General features: G+C 38.9%; 1 protein-coding gene and 1 pseudogene across 2 annotated transcripts in view; one reads left to right on the top strand and one right to left on the bottom strand.

Annotated features, from left to right (window-relative positions):
- UACA (uveal autoantigen with coiled-coil domains and ankyrin repeats) overlaps positions 1-20,156 on the top strand; it is a 100,335-nt gene that overhangs the window by 10,543 nt on the left and 69,636 nt on the right. The window lies entirely within an intron of this gene.
- LOC126958175 (60S ribosomal protein L21-like) lies at positions 1,848-2,410 on the bottom strand (annotated as a pseudogene).

Here is a 20,156-nt window from a genome sequence, read left to right as displayed (position 1 = left end):
TACTTAAAAATTATAAGTAATTTGAAATTATTTGAGCACATACAAATGTCCCAATTAGGAGTACTCAGTAAATGCTAGTGAGTTACTTAGAAAGAAACTGCTTATGAGAAATCCATGTGCCGATAGCCAAGATTTATTGAATGTGTATTTCCCGGGCATTGGTCCAAGTGGTAGTAACTTGGTCCTTACCGCAACCCTAAGAAGTAGGTACTATTGCCATCATTTCAGATGCAAGTTAAATAATTTACCTGCCCAAGACACTATAGCTAATAAGTGAAGAGTTAGGTAGCCTGGCTTTGGAACCCATGTCCTTACCATTGTGAACTGATGTTTCAAATTTAATGCTATGGGATTTACACCTTAAGCCATATATACAAAAATATTGGAGAAGGGGTGATTAGGGAGAAAGGAGGCATTTTATGGGAGATTCCAAAACCAATTTGTGTTCCCTCTAGAGATATGTGAAATTGTTGCATTCCTTATATCCTTCCAATAATAGATGCTGTTATTTAAAACATGTTTTTAAACCTGATAGAAAAAAATAGTTTGGCTTAATCCATGTTTTTGATTTCCAGGGAGTGTGAACATATTTCTGTGCTTATCGGCTGCGTTCATTTCTTGTTTTAGGAATTGTTTGTTCATTTTCTTTGACCATTTTTTTCTGCTGATGCCTTGTTCATGTTGAGCTGTAAGAGCTTTATACATCCTTATTTTTGCTACTTGGCCAGCCGTCGCTTTAGAGGAATGTCTGTCTCGCTTTAGCTGTGCTTCTCTCACCTTCCCTTATATTTCAAACAGTTTTTGTTTTATGTATTTAATTTTGTGATAATTGATACATTAAGGTTCTTGGCTATTTTATATTCATTGTAGAGTATAACTTGTAGTATAAAAGCTTCTAGTTCCATTATAACTTTTGTTTCAAATTCGACATTGTTAGATATTAATGCTGTCACACTGCCCCTTCTGTCATTTTGCTTTGTATGCATGCATACTTACCCAGTATATTATACTATCATCCTTAGTTTTATTTGGAGGGGTGTGTGTGTGTGTGTGTGTGTGTATTTGTGTGCGTGTGTATCTGCAACTGTGTACACTTTTGAGGAGATGACATGTTTTTAATATTGACCATATTTATATATTGTCAAGGTTTTACATTACCTCTGTAGTAAGGTTTTCCCTTGCAGATGCACAAATCATTTTTTTAAAAAATCTCATTGATTCTTGGGTAATTTTCTTCTTACCAGATTGTGACATTTTCTCTTTATTAGAGAGAGACATATATACCATGCTTTCTAAACTTTTAAAAAAGTAAGAGTGTTTAACTTTTCTTCCAACATACTGTTATTTCATATGATTTTCTCATTAGCAGGGTGCCTACTTTGTGCAGATGTTGAGGTACTTTGAAAATGAGTCCCAGTGGGGAGGCCTTATGGGTGTGGTTGTAGTAAAGCCATGATCTTTCCAGCCGTGTACAAGAATAGCCCACAAATACTTGCTGATTTACATGTGAGAGGTTTTTTGTTTTTTTTTTTGTTTTTTTTTTTGGATGGCGTTTCCCTCTCCTTGCCCCAGGCTTGAATGCAATGGCACGATCTTGGCTCACCGCAACCTCTGCCTCCCGGGTTCAAGCGATTCTCCTGCCTCAGCCTCCCGAGTAGTTGGGATTACAGCATGCACCACCACACCCCGCTAATTTTGTATTTTTAGTAGAGAAGGGGTTTCTCCATGTTGGTCAGGCTGGTCTTGAACTCCTGACCTCAGGTGATCCGCCCACCTTGGCCTCCCAAAGTGTTGGAATTACAGGTGTGATTCACTGCGCCTGGCCACATGAGAGGTTTTTATTTTTTTATTTTTTTTTTTCAGCCCAGAGGTCTTTTATTTATTTTTTAACACCTATTATGCTATGAATTCATAGGGAATAGGTTCCAGCAGCTCAGGCTCCTTCCCATTGGTTCTCACAAAGTGTACTTCTCTGGGTGGAGCAGGCTGGCGCTTCAGTTGAACCCAGGTACCTTTCTCTTTGGCTTCTTTCTTTTTCTGATCATTTTCCTTCACGCGTTTCAGGAAGCTGTCTCAGCTCTTAGAGTGCTTAATGTGCTCAATACGCACATTAATTCTCTTGGCAAGAATCTTGCCCTTAACTTGTTTGTTTACAACAATACCAACAGCATGCTGGTAACGTTGTAGACTCTCCCAGTTTTGCCATGGTAACACTTGTGGGGCATTCCTTTTTGAACAGTACCCATTCCCTTGATGTCTACGATATCACCTTTCTTATAGATTTGCATATACGTGGCCAAAGGAACAACTCCATGTTTTCTAAAAGGCCTAGAGAACATATATCGGGTGCCTCTCCTCTTTCCCTTTGTGTTCGTCATTTTGGCGAATTACTGGAAGATGGCAGTTCCGGCTGAAAAGTTTTTAAATGATAAATCCTTTTTAAATGATTCATCTCTTTTTTGTGACTGTTTTTTTTTTTTAATTAACATTTTATATTTTAAAAAAGCACTTTATGAAATATAAATAGTATTCATGGCCATGTATAAGTAGGTAAATGAGGAAAATGAAGTGTTTCTCAGTCTTAGAAAAGGCAAATTGTGGGCCAGAGAACGTCCATTCGTAGCTCTTGAAACCATACCTGGAGCAGCATGAAGGTGCAGGGTAGCACATTGATGCTACAGGGTCAGACTCTGCAGCCTGCACATCTTGGGTGTGAGCCTTGCCACTCCTGGTAACCAGCTTTGTGACCTTAGGCAAGTTAATTAAATGTTTGTTTCTTCATTTGGAAAACAGGATTAATCACTATACTCATTTCATAGAGTAGTTGTGAGCATTAAATGATACAAGGCATATTCAGGGCTTGCGTATTAATACAGTGCTTCTTATATAGGTAACTCAGTACATGTTTATATTGCTAACTGAAAAATCTCACCAGAGGTCATGCCATTGTTGTCCTTTATAACCAGATTGACACAGCAATCTTCCTAATCTTTTCCTTTCCAATTAATATAAACTCTCATAGGCTTTTATATAGCCTAAATCATCAAAAGTCCATCTGTTTTAGCCCTTTTCTTGAGTGAGATAAGTGGTATCTCTATAATTTTTCAATTATGAAAAAATTTATTGAGCACCTGAGCTAAGCGCTGCGGGGTAAGAAGATGAGGAAGTTAAGAAGAGGCTCATAGTTTTGTGGGGGAGCTCTATCAGCAGACAATAGAAGATAATAAGTGTTGTGATAGAGAAGTGTACAAAGTACTGATCTAGTCTGGGCAGAAGAGTGGGGAGCCATTGAGGGTTTTTTGGTAGAATAAGCTGCTGCTGCTGGTGTCTTTTAAAAATTGAGATGAGATTGACAAAACATAAAATCACTCGTATTAAAGTGAACGATTCAGTGGCATTTAATACATTCACAATGTTGTATAACCACCATCTCTACGTACTTCCAGAACATTTTCATCACTCCAGAAGAAAATTCTGTACCCATTAAGCAACTGCTTTCCACCTACTCTTCTCTAGCTCCTGGCAGACACTAATCTGCAGGGTGACCTTTTTTTTTTTTTTGAGACAGGGTCTTGCCCTGTCACTCAGACTAGAGTGCAGTGGCACAGCCTTGGCTCACTGCAGCAAGTGAGTAGCTGGGACTGCAGGCATGCGCCACCATGGCTGACTAATTTTGTTTATTTTTTTGTAGAGACAAGGGTCTCACTGTGTTCCCCAGGCTTGAGGGCTCAAGCGATCCTCCCACCTCAGCCTCTTGAAGTGTTAGGATTATAGGAGTGAGCCACCGCACCTGGCCAGGGTGAGCTTCTTGAGATTTGAAAGAAGTGGGTAGGAGTGATCTAGGAAAGGTTAAAATTTCTTTCAGAGGGAACAACAAGAGCAAAGGCATAGAGAAGAGGAAATATCACAGAGCTGGGTGAGGGGGAAATTGGATACTAGAAAAATAGCAAGGGAGGATCCTAGAACAATAGCAAGGAGACTGGGTGGGAAATAGGAAGTAGAGGAGATTTGGGGGTAGATCTTGGAATGGCTTTAAAAATGGCCATTTTCAAGAGTTGTTGGAACTTTTTCCTGTGGTTCCAGAAGTGGGAAATTCCAAAATCAAACGTGTTTTTGATGGATTACTGTGGTAGCTCTGTTCAGGATGGATTTGAGTGGGGTCTAGCCTGGAGACAGGTGCATCAGTTATGAAGTTGCTGAAATAGTATAGGCAAGAATTAGTGAGGGCCTGCATCATTACAATGCTGGAAGGGATGGAGAGGAGGGCCCAAGTTGGAGAAACGTAGGCCACCTGAAACCCTGAAGAAGTTGTGACTTACCAAAGTCACACAGTCAACAGACACGTGGTCAGAAACCCTGCCTGCTAGCCCTTTGTGATTTCCAAGTGTCCTGGGTTTGATGCACTGTGCAGTCCCTGATTGAATGGTAATTATGCTGTAAGAGGGAGAGAGAGAGCACTGTCTACATCTTCCTGTATGTTAGCAATTTAGTGGGTTTTTTTCTGACGTGCACATATTTATATTCAGTTCAGGTGAATAGCTCAATGTTCTGATGATGTTTGAAAAATAACCTTGAAAGTTTAACTTACTGTGCTAATAATCTTTATAAGCACAGTTTTTTAGCAGATAGCTAATTTGTTTTCTCCAACTTTTTGTTATGGAAAAATTGAACCATACATAACATTTGAAAAGAATAGCACAGTGAACTAGGATCCACCTGCACTCTACTTAGATCCGAAAGTTAACAATTTGGTGCATTCTCTCTATCTATATATGTATAGTAAAAGCATAATAAATGCACACTCATATCTTTCACTGAACCATTTGGAAGTAAGTTGTAGAATGACATTTTACCATTAAATACTATAGCAGGTATCTACAATATAACAGGGATATTTGAAACTAACTTTTAAAGGTGAGGAAACTTAAGGGTAATATGACTTGTGAAGATGAAGCAGAGCTGGAAGAAATAAATGTTTTTTTTTTTTTTTTTTTACAAACTTCATTAATATTAATGTATTATCTTGATTTTTCTGTCACATCGATGAAATACTGGTGCTATTAATAATTGGAATATTCTTTTAAATATCTCACTTATAAACACTTAAATATCAGTACATTTATTTAGAAGGGAAATTGTATGCAGGACAGTGTATGAAATGGTAACCTAGTGTTCCTCTGAGCTACAGAGAGTATTTGTATGATGAGTATCTCTAGGGAATGAACAGGGAAAGGGAAGGGTAGCGGCAGGTGGGAAGAGAATGTTGGTGTCCAGGCATGTGACTGCAGGCTGTATGCAAGGACCTGCACTCTATTTGTCCTGTCATTAGGGTGAGCCAAGGACCGGAGCTTTGGAGCCGGCTTCTGTTGGGCTTTTATTCCTTTTTAATTTCTAACTTCATGCCCCAGGCTTCACTGCTGCATCTGTCCCTGCTGCAGACTGATGCAGAACGATCTGGAACCGTAGGAGGAACTGCCAGAAGACTGTGTCACCCACGTTTGTCCTTGTGCCAGGAGGAGGGTTACGTGCATAGTGGTGTATAGACTACACTTAGAGAGATGCTCAATTTCTGGATTCTGCTGCTAAGTAAATACTTTCGTGTTTGTGGGTTGAATTTTTTTGACTTTTCTTTACAGCTAAGAATTGAAATTTGGTGAAGTTCTTAATTAAATAGTAAACCATTTAAATTGCCTGCATTTTCTTCTGTCACTCTTGAGGCCCATTATCCAGCCGCCTTGCCCACTGCCCCACCTTGGGTCCAGTGTCAGCCTAGCTTGGTGTAGGTGTATACATACAGTAGTATGCCAGGCACTAGGTTGCATAAAAAATGTAAACAAAAAATACGGCATATATTTGTGAATATTTGAGAATTTATATGAATTAGAGAATTCATTTTCTCTAAACTTAATCACCTAGACTTGTATTTAAGAATATATTATTTCATTCAGATTTTTAAGATAAAATTAGTGTTTCTCTGGGACATAAATTATTCTATTTTATTTTTTTCTGTATAAATAAAAAGAAATTTGATGCAATTTAAAAAATGTCTTCTTTGATTTTAGTGTCAATACTATTTAAGTAGAGATATTCAATGGACAGAAAGATCAAGGATGAGAGGATGTCAGAAAATTTTGGTTTAAGTCCAGGCACTGCTACTGAAAAACTCTGGTCAAAGAACTTTATCTCAGTAAGTTTCCATTATTTCTCTTGTAAGATGGGGCTAATACCACTTGCTTTTCTACCCTACCAGAGATTTTAGTGAAATATTTCGAAAGCTTTAGAACAGTATAAATGGAAATGTACCCCATCTTGAGAAAAAGTAGCCAGGTGTAGTCGTGCACACTTATAGTCCCCGCTACTTGGGAGGCTGAGGCAGGAGGATCCCTTGAGTTTAGGAGGTTGAGGCTGAAGCGAACCATGGTCATGACAGTGTACTCCAGCCTGGGCAATAGAGCAAGACCTTGTCTCCCGAAAATAACCCCTAAAAGGGAGACTGAGGCAGGGGAATTGCTTGAACCCGGGAGGCAGAGGTTGTAGTGAGCTGAGATCACACCACTGCACTCCAGCCTGGCAACAGAGCAAGACTCAGTCTCAAATAAATAAATAAATAAATAAATAAAACAAAAAACAAACCCCCCCCCAAAACAAACACCATTCGTTTTTGCACAAAGTAGTTTTGAGTTAAATACCTGAATACAGCAGAAGTGAGATGGAACAGTGTTTGTAAAGGTGACAAAATACATTTTTAAAAACATTATACTTTAAGTTCTGGGATACATGTGCAGAACGTGCAGGTTTGTTACATAGGTATACATGTGCTATGGTAGTTTGCCGCACACATCAACCCATCATCTACATTAAGTGTTTCTCCTAATGCTATCCCCTTGCCCCCCACCCCCTGATAGGCCCCAGTGTGTGATGTTCCCCTCCCTGTACCCATATGTTCTTATTGTTCAACTCCTACTTATGAGTGAGAACATGGGAGTTTGGTTTTCTGTTCTTGTGTTAATTTGTTGAGATTGATGGTTTCTAGCTTCATCCATGTCCCTGTGAAGGACATGAACTCATTCTTTTTTATGGCTGCATGGTATCCCATGGTGAATATGTGCCACATTTTCTTTATCCAGCCTAAAATTGACAGGCATTTGTGTTGGTTCCAAGTCTTTGCTATTGTGAACAGTGCTGCAGTAAATATACGTGTGCATGTGTCTTTATAGTAGAATGATTTATAATCCTTTGGGTATATACCCAGTAATGGGATTGCTGGGTCAAATGGTGTTTGTAGTTCTAGATCCTTGAGGAATCCCCACACTGTCTTCCACAATGGTTGAACTAATTTACACTCCCACCAACAGTGTAAAAGCATTCCTATTTCTCCACATCCTCTCCAGCATCTCTTTCCTGACTTTTTAATGATTGCCATTCTAACTGGCATGAGATGGTATCTCATTGTGGTTTTGATATGCATTTCTCTAATGACCAGTGATGATGAGCTTTTTTTTCATGTTTGTTGGCTGCATAAATGTCATCTTTTGAGAAGTGTCTATTCATATCCTTCGCCCACTTTTTGATAGGTTTGTTTGTTTTTTTCTTATAAATTTGTTTAAGTTCTTTGTAGATTCTGGATATTAGCCCTTAGCCCTTTGTCAGATGGATAGATTGCAAAAATTTTCTCCCATTCTGTAGGTTGCCTGTTCACTCTGATGATAGTTTCTTTTGCCGTATAGAAGCTCTTTAGTTTAATTAGATCCCATTTGTCAATTTTGGCTTTTGTTGCCATTGCTTTTGGTGTTTTAGTCATGAAGTCTTTGCCCATGCTTATGTCTTGAATGGTATTGCCTAGATTCTCTTGTAGGGTTTTTATGGCTTTAGGTCTTACATTTAAATCTTTTATCCATCTTGATTTAATTTTTGTATAAGGTATAAGGAAGGGGTCCAGTTTCAGTTTTCTGCATATGGTTAGCCATTTTTCCTAACACCATTTATTAAATAGGGAATACTTTCCCCATCACCTGTTTTTGTCAGGTTTGTCGAAGATCAGATGGTTGTAGATGTGTGGTGTTATTTCTTAGGCCTCTGTTCTGTTCCATTGGTCTATGTATCTGTTTTGGTACGAGTACCGTGCTGTTTTGGTTACTGTAGGTTGAAGTCAGGTAGCATGATGCCTCCAGCTTTGTTCTTTTTGCTTAGGATTCTCTTGGGAATACAGGCTCTTTTTTGGTTCCATATGAAATTTAAAGTAGTTTTTTCTAATTCTATGAAGAAAGTCAATGGTAGCTTGATGGGACTAGCATTGAATCTATAAATTACTTTGGACAGTATGGCCATTTTCACAATATTGATTCTTCCTATCCACGAACATGGAATGTTTTTCCATTTGTTTGTGTCCTCTCTCTCTCTCTTTTTTTTTTCTTTTTTCTTTTTTGAGACAGAGTCTTGCTGCCCAGGCTGGAGTGCAGTGGCACGATCTCGGCTCATTGCAGGCTCCGCCTCCCAGGTTCATGCCACTCTCCTGTACCTGGGACTACAGGCGCCTGCCACCACAACTGGCTAATATTTTGTATTTTTTTTTTTAGTAGAGAAGGGGTTTCACTGTGTTAGCCAGGATGGTCTTGATCTCCTGACCTCATGATCCACCTGCCTCGGCGTCCCAAAGTGCTGGGATTACAGGTGTGAGCCACTGCGCCTGGCTTGTTTCTGTCCTCTCTTATTTCCTTCAGCAGTGGTTTGTAGTTCTCCTTGAAGAGGTCCTTCACATCTCTTGTAAGTTGTATTCCTAGGTCAAAATACATGTTTTTTCCCCAGTAAATTTTTATTATAGAGTAGAGCAATGAATGAGAACCCCAGACTGAGTGTTTTGTAAGCTATGGAAAACATTACACTTGTGTATTTGATGAGGAGTTGGAGCTATGGTTAGTATTCTCTGTATGACTGTTATGAAGTTCTCATTCCATGGTATCACTCATAGCTATCAAAGTGTTCTTTCTGCTTGTTAATACCAGTAGGGAGAATCCTGACTAATTTTGCTGAGAACAAGTCTTGGGAATTCTGTTGAGGACATTGTATCTACTTGTATATTTGCCATTATATAAGTTGTAATTACTTTGAAACTAAAAATTTCAGCAAAATTCAATCTAATATTTGTTAAGACTGTTTTTTGGGCCGGGCGCGGTGGCTCACGCCTGTAATCCCAGCACTTTGGGAGGCCGAGGTGGGCGGATCACGAGGTCAGGAGATCGAGACCATCCTGGCTAACACGGTGAAACCCCGCCTCTACTAAAAATACAAAAAATTAGCCGGGCGTGGTGGTGCGCGGCCTGTAGTCCCAGCTACTCAGAGGCTGAGGCAGGAGAATGACGTGAACCCGGGAGGCGGAGCTTGCAGTGAGCCGAGATCGCGCCACTGCACTCCAGCCTGGGTGACAAAGCGAGACTCCGTCTCAAAAAAGAAAAAGACTGTTTTTTGGTCTTAACACTGCCTGCCCCCATTTTCTTCTGTCACCCCTGAGGACCATTATCCAGCCCCCTTGCAGACTGTCTTACCTTTGATCCAATGTCAGCCTTGCTTGATATAGGTAGCTTTTATTCTATTAATAGCTGAATTCAGAAATAGTTCTCTTCTCTGGCTAGGGAGGTGAAGTTTCTGAAGGCTAACAAATTTATAGTCTATTATCTTACACCTTTACTCAACAGATATTTATGTGTCATCAGGTATATGTGAGGTACTTTTTTCTCTCCCTCCTTCCTTCTGTTAGATTTGTGTCGTAGGGATGGGGACTGTCTTATACCAAAGGCAGTCAGCTGAATCCCTGTATGTTAAGAGACCCAACAGCCTAAGGTTTGTATCCTTAGTCCTAGTTTTTCTTAATGAACCTTGGGTGGAATAGTCTGTTTATGACCTAATTTTTCATTTCTCCTGTTTACCTTTTCTAATCTTTTTACTTAGAATGAAACTGGAGTTTTGTAGTGTGGAAATTGCCACTGGTTCAGAGTCTTTTGCGTTTGGCTTTCCCAGGCGTTATGATTTGGCACTAACTTTTATTTTCACTTTCATACTGTATTCTTCCCTAGATGTTCAGCCTCTTATTGGGACTAGAAATTGGCCCCCCTCAAAATGACAATTTCGTTAAAACATATCCTTTTTATTTTAAACTAGGAAAGGAAAATCTTCAACACCCTTTTTGATTTAACTAACTTTGAAATTTGCATACTTGTATTTCCTTTCCAATTAGGAAAATAGTTTTGCATGTTAGATTTTTAGAATTTTGGGACTGGAAGGGACCTTAAAGTTTTCTAGTCCGGTGGCTAGATGTCCTTTAAGCTTTTTGACTACAACGCGCAGTGAAAAATACACATCCAGAGATGTGGTAAGCAAAATTTTAAAAATGGCCTTAATTTCCCACCTGAATCCCCAGGACTTTGAATATGATAAGGAAATGTGCCCATGATTATGTTATGTTACATGGCAGATGACATCTTGCAGATGTAATTAAGTTACTAATCACTTGACTTTAGTTAAAAAGGAGACCTAGGTGTGCCTATTCTAATTACATGAGCCCTTTTAAAAACAAAGTTTTCTCTGGCTCAAAGCAGAACTGTAGGTCACAGCAATTTGAAAGATGGGAAGGACTTTTCCTGTTGCTGGCTTGAAGATGGACAGGGCCATGTGAGAAGAAATGTGAGCGGTCTAGAGCTAAGAGAGGCTTGTGGCTAACAACCCATCAGAAACTGGGACCTTAGTCCTATGGCTTCAGGGAACTGAATTCTGCCAACAACCAAAGGAGCCTGGAAGCAGAGTCTTTTTCCAGACAAGAGCCCAGCCTGGCTGGCACGTTCATTTTGGCCTTGAGAGATCAGACCCCAAGCAGAGAACCTAGTCAACTCCACCTGAACTTCTGACCTACAGAACTGTAAAATTTTAAATAAATGTTGTTTTTAAGCCTCTAAGTTGGCAGTGGTTTGTTATATGGCAATAGAAAATTGATATGCAAGGCATTTGGCAACCATGTGAATACTATGGAAGAAATGGAAATCTCATGAGTGAAAAAAACAAAATAAAAATTATAGGTACAACCTGATAATAGTCATATGAAACATTCACATGGGAAAAGACCGGCAGGGGATATACAAAGATCATAGTTATGGAGGTATGGTAGAATTATGAAATGTTTTTTATTTTTCATTTTTTGGTTATGATATTCCTTTTTATAATTAAAATATATTAATGCAACTTATAATAAACATTTATATAAAACGAAGAACTTAATTTTATTTGGGAATTTATTACTGGGGACATGCAAATTCATGTACCCGAAAAGACTCTTGCTGTCAAGTGTTAGATGTGAAAAACTTGTGTGTTTTCCGTAATTTTGTGTGATTACTAAATATGTCAGTAAGATAATCGTTTTTTTTTTTTTTTTTTTTGAGACGGAGTCTCGCTCTGTTACCCAGGCTGGAGTGCAGTGGTGCGATCTTTGCTCACTGCAAGCTCCGCCTCCCGGGTTCAGGCCATTCTCCTGCCTCAGCCTCCCGAGTAGCTGGGACTACAGGCGCCAGTCACCACGCCCCGCTAATTTTTTGTATTTTTAGTAGAGACGGGGTTTCACCGTGTTAGCCAGGATGGTCTCCATCTCCTGACCTCGTGATCCGCCCGCCTCGGCCTCCCAAAGTGCTGGGATTACAGGCATGAGCCACCGCACCCGTCTGATAATTGGTATTTAAAAACCTGTAGGTAATAAACTAAAAATCCTACATTCCTTGACACTCACCAATTGACTAGTTTGCTGAGGAAATAGCTTTTGAAAATAGATTATGTGTGGAGGTAGTAGAAGTGGTAGTTGGAAAGATGGATTTCAAGTTGCTTATCTTTAAAATGAAGATGTGAAAGGATTTGTGCATATTATTACTTATAGCCATGTTAAGTAATTTAGCCTTAATGAAAGAACTGTATTGCAGGGAGTCCTGTAAGTTAGGCTTTATTAATCAGAACTTTTTTTGTATGCACATTGGGAAAATAGAACAGCAAGTTTTCTAATTGCTCATATCTAATTACATTCCTGCTGTTGAACTGTTTTGACATCCTGGAAAAGGGTGAGTCACAAAAGAGGAAGGAACTACACTTATGATCCATTGTAAATGCTTTCGGGTGTGGTGGTGTGTTTGTGTGTATCCTAGGACAAATTATCTCATTTAATGCATGGAGGCTATCAGGTAGGGTTTTGTTGTTGGTTCTAACCTGTAAGGTGGAATTTCTTGTGGTTGCTTCTAACTGCTAGTATTGAAGATACTCCTGAAAGAGGACCAAAAGTAGTGAAGGAATACTTTTGCATTGTGAGGATGAAACCCTATTCTGTAGTCATTTTTGCATGAACTGACTTATTAAAACTAACGTTCTAATCACATACTGTTGCTTTTCATTGTTCATGGGTAATAACATTGGTTCAGTTAAATAGCAGTAATTAGAAAAAAATGACTAAAATAACATTTTCATTGAAATTGTGAATACACATGCTTAAATTAGAAACTACTTTTAAACACAAAGCCAATTTTATAAAGGACAGAGTTTTGGAAACTTTCCAGAATGCTCCTCTTTTCCACCTTCATAGTTTCAAAACTTTGGCAAGTATCTTAATTGTATGCTTGGGACACAGAGACAGTGAAGAGTAAGATGTGAGTGCTGAGGCTTAGCACAGGACAGACCTCGGGCAGCCTCCTGTGTTATTTGCCTGCTGTTAAGTGCAGTTCCTGCTGGACTGGACATGAAATGAGAACAGCAGGCTCTTGCCTCACATTTTGGCTTATTGCCTGGCCTTGACAGTGAGTCCCTCCTTACATATTTTGCACCGTAGGCACTTTACTGCCCTCTTCCTACTCTCAGCCCAGGCCCCCCCCGCCCCTTTTTTTGTTTTTGAGCCTGCCGCCCAGGCTGGAGTGCAGTGGCGTGATCTTTGCTCACTGCAACCTCTGCCTCCCAGGTTCAAGCGATTCTCCTGCCTCAGCCTCCTGAGTAGCTGAGACTACAAGCGCCCACCACCACGTCCGGCTAATTTTTGTTTTTGTGGTAGAAATTATTGACCAGGTGGTCTCTAACTCCTGACCTTGTGATCTGCCCATCTGGGCCTCCTAAAGTGCTGGGATTACAGACGTGAGCCACCACGCCCGGCCAGCCTAGCTCATTTGTGTATTACTGCGTTAGCAAGTTACCCCATTTTATTTTCTCTAAGGGAGAAACTTATTTTTGCCCTAAAACTCCATAACGAAGGGCTTTTTTTTTTTTTTTTTTTTTTTTTTGAGACGGGGTCTTGCTTTGTCACCCAGGCTGGAGTGCAGTGGCAGGAAACTGGCTTACTGTAGCCTTGACCTCCTGGGCTCAAACAATCCTCCTGCCTCAGTTTCCCGTGTAGCTGCGACCACAGGTGCATACCACCATGCCCAGCTAATTTTTTGATTGATCGATTGAATTTTTTTTTTTTAAAATAGAGACAAGGCCTCATTTTGTTGCCCAGGCTGGTCTCAAATTCCTGGGCTCAAGTGATCCTCCCACCTTGGCCTCCCGAAGTTCTGGGATTACAGGCATGAGCCACTGTACCTAGCTCAAAAGAAAGTTTTTAAATTGGTTCTTGTGTATATGACTTTACTTGGCCAGTGCTATCACAGATTTGCACATGAATGTTAGAGAATATTTAGTTTATAATATTTACAGATTACAAGATTACAACATACAATATTATAAGATTCACAGTATTATGTATTTAAAGTAGTTTAATTTATATATAGAGTTTCAGGAACATAAGTATTGTGGAAACAATTTAGATTAACAAATATTTCTTGGTTGCTTTTTACTGTAGGTTTTCCAATTTCTTTTTACTTAGAAAAGTTCCCTAAGGTGTATTTTGATTTGTTGTACTTATTAAAAAATTAATACTTTCTACTGCTGTTGTTTTTTACAGCAGTTTTCTGTGCTGTGTTTTACATCTGTTGTTGATGATAAGAATGAGAAGTGGAATTGGGAGGCAAATTGCCGGTGTCATGCATGAACTGGGAAAAGAAGGGTTGGAGATGAGATAGAGTTGTAAGACAGAATTTTATATTTGGCAATTGGAGAGAAACAACTTTGTTTATTGCAATCTGGGGCTTATATATACACACATCAAATTCTAGAGCCAGTAGTATTAATTTAATTTAACATCTGACACCATTATCTTCTTTTATATTGACTTCAAGAGTATGGTAATGTTTTTTATTAAATTGTATGAATTGGGAGTGACCTAGGAATTGTCAACAAAACTTTGAATTTTTAATATGTCAGCTGTTGAAAGTTTGGTATATATCATACATACCTGTAAATAAGGTTTGCACTTTAGAATCATTTTTTTTTTTTTTTGAGACGGAGTCTCACGCTGTTGCCCAGGCTGGAGTGCAGTGGCGCGATCTCGGCTCACTGCAAGCTCCGCCTCCCGGGTTCCCGTCATTCTCCTGCCTCAGCCTCCTGAGTAGCTGGGACTACAGGCGCCTGCCACCGCGCCCGGCTAATTTTTTGTATTTTTAGTAGAGACGGGGTTTCACTGTGGTCTCGATCTCCTGACCTTGTGATCCGCCCGCCTCGGCCTCCCAAAGTGCTGGGATTACAGGCTTGAGCCACCGCGCCCGGGCTAGAATCATTTTTAACAGCCTTTGAAAGCAATTATATTCTTGCCAATATAAAGCCAGTTTGTAAGGCCAAGTTGTCTTTCCCTTAATTTATCCCTTTATTTATCCCTTTATAACAGTGGTTCTCAACTAGGGGTGATTTTGTTCCTTAAGAGACATTTGGCAATGCCTGGAGATATTTTTGGTGGTTAAGTTTGAGGAGTATTGCTAGTATCTAGTGGGGAGATGCCATGGATCTTGCTGAACATCCTACAATGTGCAGGACACCCTCTTCACAATAAAGAATCACCTGGCCCAAAATGTCAATAGTGCCAAGATTGAGAAACCCTGCCTTATAGGATTTATAAGTATAAAGTATAGTTTTTATCCTTTGTGCATTTCATTTTCTCCCATCTTAGATGAACCACTATTTTGAAATAGTTTTCTTAAGATATGGTAGATTGATTACAAATTGGTCCCAATTCTCTACCCTTGCCTGGATCCATAGTCTTTGCAGTGTGACTTTGTTTCCCTACCTCTTGAATGTGGGTTGGATTTGTGACTTGCTTTGAACAATAGAATGTGTTAGAAGTGATGTTGAACCTACGTCTCAAAAAGTCTTTCATGTTTCCGTTCTTTCTTGGGAACAAGCCCGTGCTGAGCCATCTAACCTCCAACCTGTTTACTAGTTGAGTTGGAGACACAAGCATAAACCAGCTGAGATTGCTATACCTGGCCCAGCCCAGCAGAACTGCTCCGTTGACCTGCAGAGTCATGAGCAATAATAAATGGTAGCTGTTTCAAATCACTGTTTTGGTTCTGCAGCAATAGACATAGTAATACTTTTTTTTTTGGATGAATGTTTCTGCTTTTTCCTCTAATCAATAATAATTCCAGATAGAGGGAATAGCATGTTAAAAGACCCCGAGATGAGATTTTATTGTCTTCATGTTTTAAAACCATGGTTTAAAGCCATTAAAATTAAAGTAAGCAAGAGGGAGAAAGTGGAAGGAGATTATTGTCAGTGATCTCTTAGGGGTCTGGGTCATGTATGGGTAAAGATTTTGGATTGTGTCTGAATGCCAAACTAAAGAATCCAGGCCAGGTGTGTTTTGTTTTGTTTTAAAAGAACTTCCTACAATTTGGGTTTGATTACTTACTAGTTATTAGGTTTAGGTTAAACATTTATGGCAAGGATGCTGACTACTGGAGGGTTTTAAAACAAAGGAGTAACATGATCTGACATGGTCTAAAAGAATATTCTGACTATTGTGTGGAGAATAAACTAGCAGGGAGGCAAGGGTACAAGCAGAAGCAGGGAGACCAATTAATAGATTATTATAATAGTCCAGGATGCAGAAACCAGAAGAAAAATAAGTGATTATAATTCTGATTTTTACTGATTAATATAAATTAAGTTTATTCCAGGATATTTAAAAAATGTTATTTTGCTTTTTTCCATAGTCTTTTACTTAAGAAATAATAAAATAGAAAAGTTGTTTTTTTTTTAAATAATATACTTATGTCTATTTAAAAATTCATCTTCCCATCAAAACATTATTGGGAAGTCCAGGAAAGATGTAGGAAGAGAATCACAAGTTGCAAAAATGTGTGAGGCTATTGGAAAAGACTACGCAAGCAAATTATTGAATTGTAGAGTGGGCCTGGAAATGTGGTTTGGTGTCTGTGTAAGTACTGTGGCTGATGCTCCACTTCTACTTTAAGTAAAAGGCTATGATTGAGGACAGATGACATTCAAAAAATCCAAATATCTTATATATAGCAGTAATTGTAGGAATATAAGCAAATCAACTAACAAGTGATGTTATGTTATGTTATGTTATGTTATGTTATGTTATGTTATGTTATGTTATGTTACTTTTTGAGATGGAGTTTCACTCTTCCACCAAGGTTAAAGTACAGTAGCGCGATCTCAGCTCCCTGCATCCTCTGCCTACTGGGTTCAGAAAGCGATTCTCCTGCCTCAGCCTTCCCAGTAGCTGGGACTACAGGTGCCCGCCACTGTGCCTGGCTAATTTTTTTGTGTTTTTAATAGAGATGGGGTTTCACTGTGTTGACCAGGCTGGTCTTGAACTCCTGACCTCAGATGATCTGCCTGCCATGGTCTCCCAAAGTGCTGGAATTACAGGCATGAGCCACTGCGCCCAGCCAAGTGTTTTTAAATATAGAAAAAAATACTAAATTTAAAACTGAGTAAAACTTGTTAGAATCTAATATAAAATTTAAGACTTAGACACAGTCTCTTATTCTTTAATGTACACATTTATAATACTATGGATGAGTTGCCCACTCTTTAATCTGTTGATAATATAGGCATAGTTCCCAAATAGGGCACTGTTATATTTAAAAGGGGCAGAAATTTCCTAAGACATTTGGTTTCAAACACTAAGCCCCGATGGCCACCTATTCACATTAGGTTATCAGCTCAGAACAGTAATGATTTTAAAGCATCATAAGTGTTTTGGATCTCAGATCTGCTCATTATTAAACATTTTCAATATCCTTGAAATTCAAAAAAGTAATAGGATGGATACGAGACACCCTCATACCTTTTATAGTACCAAAGAGTGTCCTGAGTTAGCATTTGATAACTAGTAAACTGAAACTCTTCTTACGTAAAATGCCAAGCCCTGCCATAATCAAAGGTCATGAGCTCTGTCACCATCAGCCAAGAGCTTACAAGTATAAGCATTTATTTACTACAATTAGAATAATCACCTCAATATAGATGACTGCAATCTTACATTAAAAGGATAAAGTTGTTGAACTTTAAGTTCCATAATTTCTTAGATACAGAAAATGTTATTTAAAACCAGGTTGAGGCTGGGTGTGGTAGCTCATGCCTGTACCCAGCACTTTGGGAGCCTGAGGTGGGCGAATCATTTGAGGTCAGGAGTTGGAGACCAGCCTGGCCAACATGGTGAAAGCCCTTCTCTACTAAAAATATATATATATAAAATGGCCGGGCGTGGTGGTGCTTGCCTGTAATCCCCGCTACTTGGGAGGCTGAGGCAGGAAAATTGCTTGAACCTGGGAGGTGGTTACAGTGAGCCAAGATCGCAGCACTGTACTCTAGCCTGGGTGGCAGAACGAGACTGCATCTCAAAAAAAAAAAAACACAAAAAGCATGTTAAATACTTAAGCATTCTATTAAAATCAGTATAAAATATTTTATCCCAATTGCATAGTATAATAAAGTATAATTTTTTTAGAGTAGTTTGCTATAAAGAATCTGACTATAAACATAAATACTTAAAGCATACTAAGAAGTATGGAAACTACTTATTCGTGCCAAATTCAAATTATTCTTTATATAAAGCTACTTGACTGATATAAAATATGATGCGAAACATTCAAACTTGTTTTTAAGTATTACTATTTCTAAAACATGAAAATTAAAACAATTTAGAAATCTGGCCATTAACTTTCAAATTCCACACCAGAGGTGTTTTGCATAAAGACATCTATCAGTATAATATTACAATTATAATCCCAACATTAAATCCTAAAATCAATTAAAAGTACTTGAAATTACAGAAGTATAAAAAAACCTTTGTTATTCATTTCTTTTTAAAAAAATCTTTGTTTTCAGCTGGGCACAGTGGCTTGCATCCGTAATCTCAACACGTTGGGAGGCTGAGGTGGGGGGATCACTTGAGCACAGGAGTTTGAGACCAGTCTTGGCAACATAACAAGACCCTGTCTCAACAGAAAATTAAAAAATTAGCTGGGCTTGGTGTCTTAAACCTATAGTCCCAGCTGCCTGGGAGGCTGCAGTGGGAGGATCGCATGAGCCTGGGAGGTCAAGGCTGCAGAGTCATGATTGCACCACTGCACTCTAGCTTGGGTGACAGAGCAAGACCCTGTCTCAAAAACAAACAACAAAAATACATGGTTTTCTCTAGTTGTAGGAAATTGTAAATCTTTAGAAATTATCATTTGGAATGTGCAAATTGTCCATATTTACATATATGTGACATGCCAAGATGTCAAAATATGTAAAAAGAAGCAAGCTGGAGGACTATTAGTGTAATCCCAGTTTGGTTAGTGGTGAATTTTTTAATTGAGAAAATAAGCATCAATTCTTTAAACTCTTTAAAATAGTTTCCTATGTTTAAGGGGTTTAGGAATATTAGGTTCTCAGGGGTATTCCTAGACAACACTTTTAGAGATGTTTAGAATGGTGTTTGTTTATGAATCTGCATTAAAAAATTCAACTTTTAGATTCAGGGGTACATATGCATGTTTGTTGCTTGGGTGTATTGTATGTTGCCGAGGTTTGTGGTATGATTTATCTTGTCACCCAGGTATTGAGCATAGTACCCAGTATGTAGTTTTTCAGCCCTTCCCCCATCCCTCTGTCTGCCCTCTAGTGTCTTTTGTTCTCGTCTTTATGTCCATGTGTACTCAGTGTTTAGCTCTACTCATAAGCAAGAACATGTGGGATTTGGTTTTCTGTTTCTGCATTAATTCATGTGGGATAATGGCCTCCGATTGCATCCAAGTTGCAGCAAAGACATGGTTTCATTCTTTTTTTATGGCTAAGTAGTATTTCATGGTATATATGTAGCACATTTTCTTTTTCCAGTCCACTCTTGATGGGTACCTAAGTTGCTTCCATGTTTTTGCTATTGTGAATAGTGCTGAAGTGACATACAAGTACAGTGTCTTTTGGGTGGAACAATTTATTTTCCTTTGAGTATGTACCCAGTAATGGGGTTGCTGGGTTGAATGGTAGTTCTATTTTCAGTTCTTTGAGAAATCTCCAAACTGCTTTCCACAGTGGCTGAACTAATTTACATTCCCACCAGCAGTATACATGTATTACCTTTTCTCCATAGCCTTACCAATATCTGTTATTTTTTGACTTTATAATAATAGCCATTCTGATTGGTGTGAGATGGTAACTCATTGCAGTTTTTGATTTGCATTTCTCTGATTAGTGTTGTTGAGCATTTTTGCATATGCTTGGTGGCCGCTTGTATGTGTTCTTTTGAGAGGTGTCAGTTCATGTTCTCTGCCCACTTTTTATTAGGGTTATTTGTTTTTTGCTTGTTGCATTAGGTTACATATAGATTTAGTATATTAAACCTTTGTTGGATACATAGTTTGTGACTATTTTCTCCTGTTCTGTAGGTTGTGTGTTTACTCTGTTGAGTTTCTTTTACTGTGTGGAAGCTCTTTAGTTTCATTAGGTCCCCCTTACCAATTTTTGCTTTCATTGCAATTGCCTTTGAGGACTTAGTTGTAAGTGTTTTGCCGAGGCTGATTTCCAGAATGGTATTTCCTAGGATTTTTTTCTGTTTTTTTTTTTCTTTTTTTCTTTGAGACGGAGTTTCACTCTTGTTGCCCAGGCTGGAGTGCAATGGTGCGATCTCGGCTTACCACAACTTCCGCCTCCTGGGTTCAGGGGATTCTCCTGCCTCAGCCTCCCAAGCAGCTGGGGTTACAGGCATGCGCCACCACACTTGACTAATTTTGTATTTTTATTAGAGACGGGGTTTCTCC

The sequence above is a fragment of the Macaca thibetana genome, chromosome 7, assembly GCF_024542745.1.
Source record: "Macaca thibetana thibetana isolate TM-01 chromosome 7, ASM2454274v1, whole genome shotgun sequence".
Classification (NCBI taxonomy): domain Eukaryota; kingdom Metazoa; phylum Chordata; class Mammalia; order Primates; family Cercopithecidae; genus Macaca; species Macaca thibetana.
The sequence above is the reverse complement of the archived record's forward strand: the minus strand, read 5'-3'. Positions and strand labels throughout refer to the sequence as shown.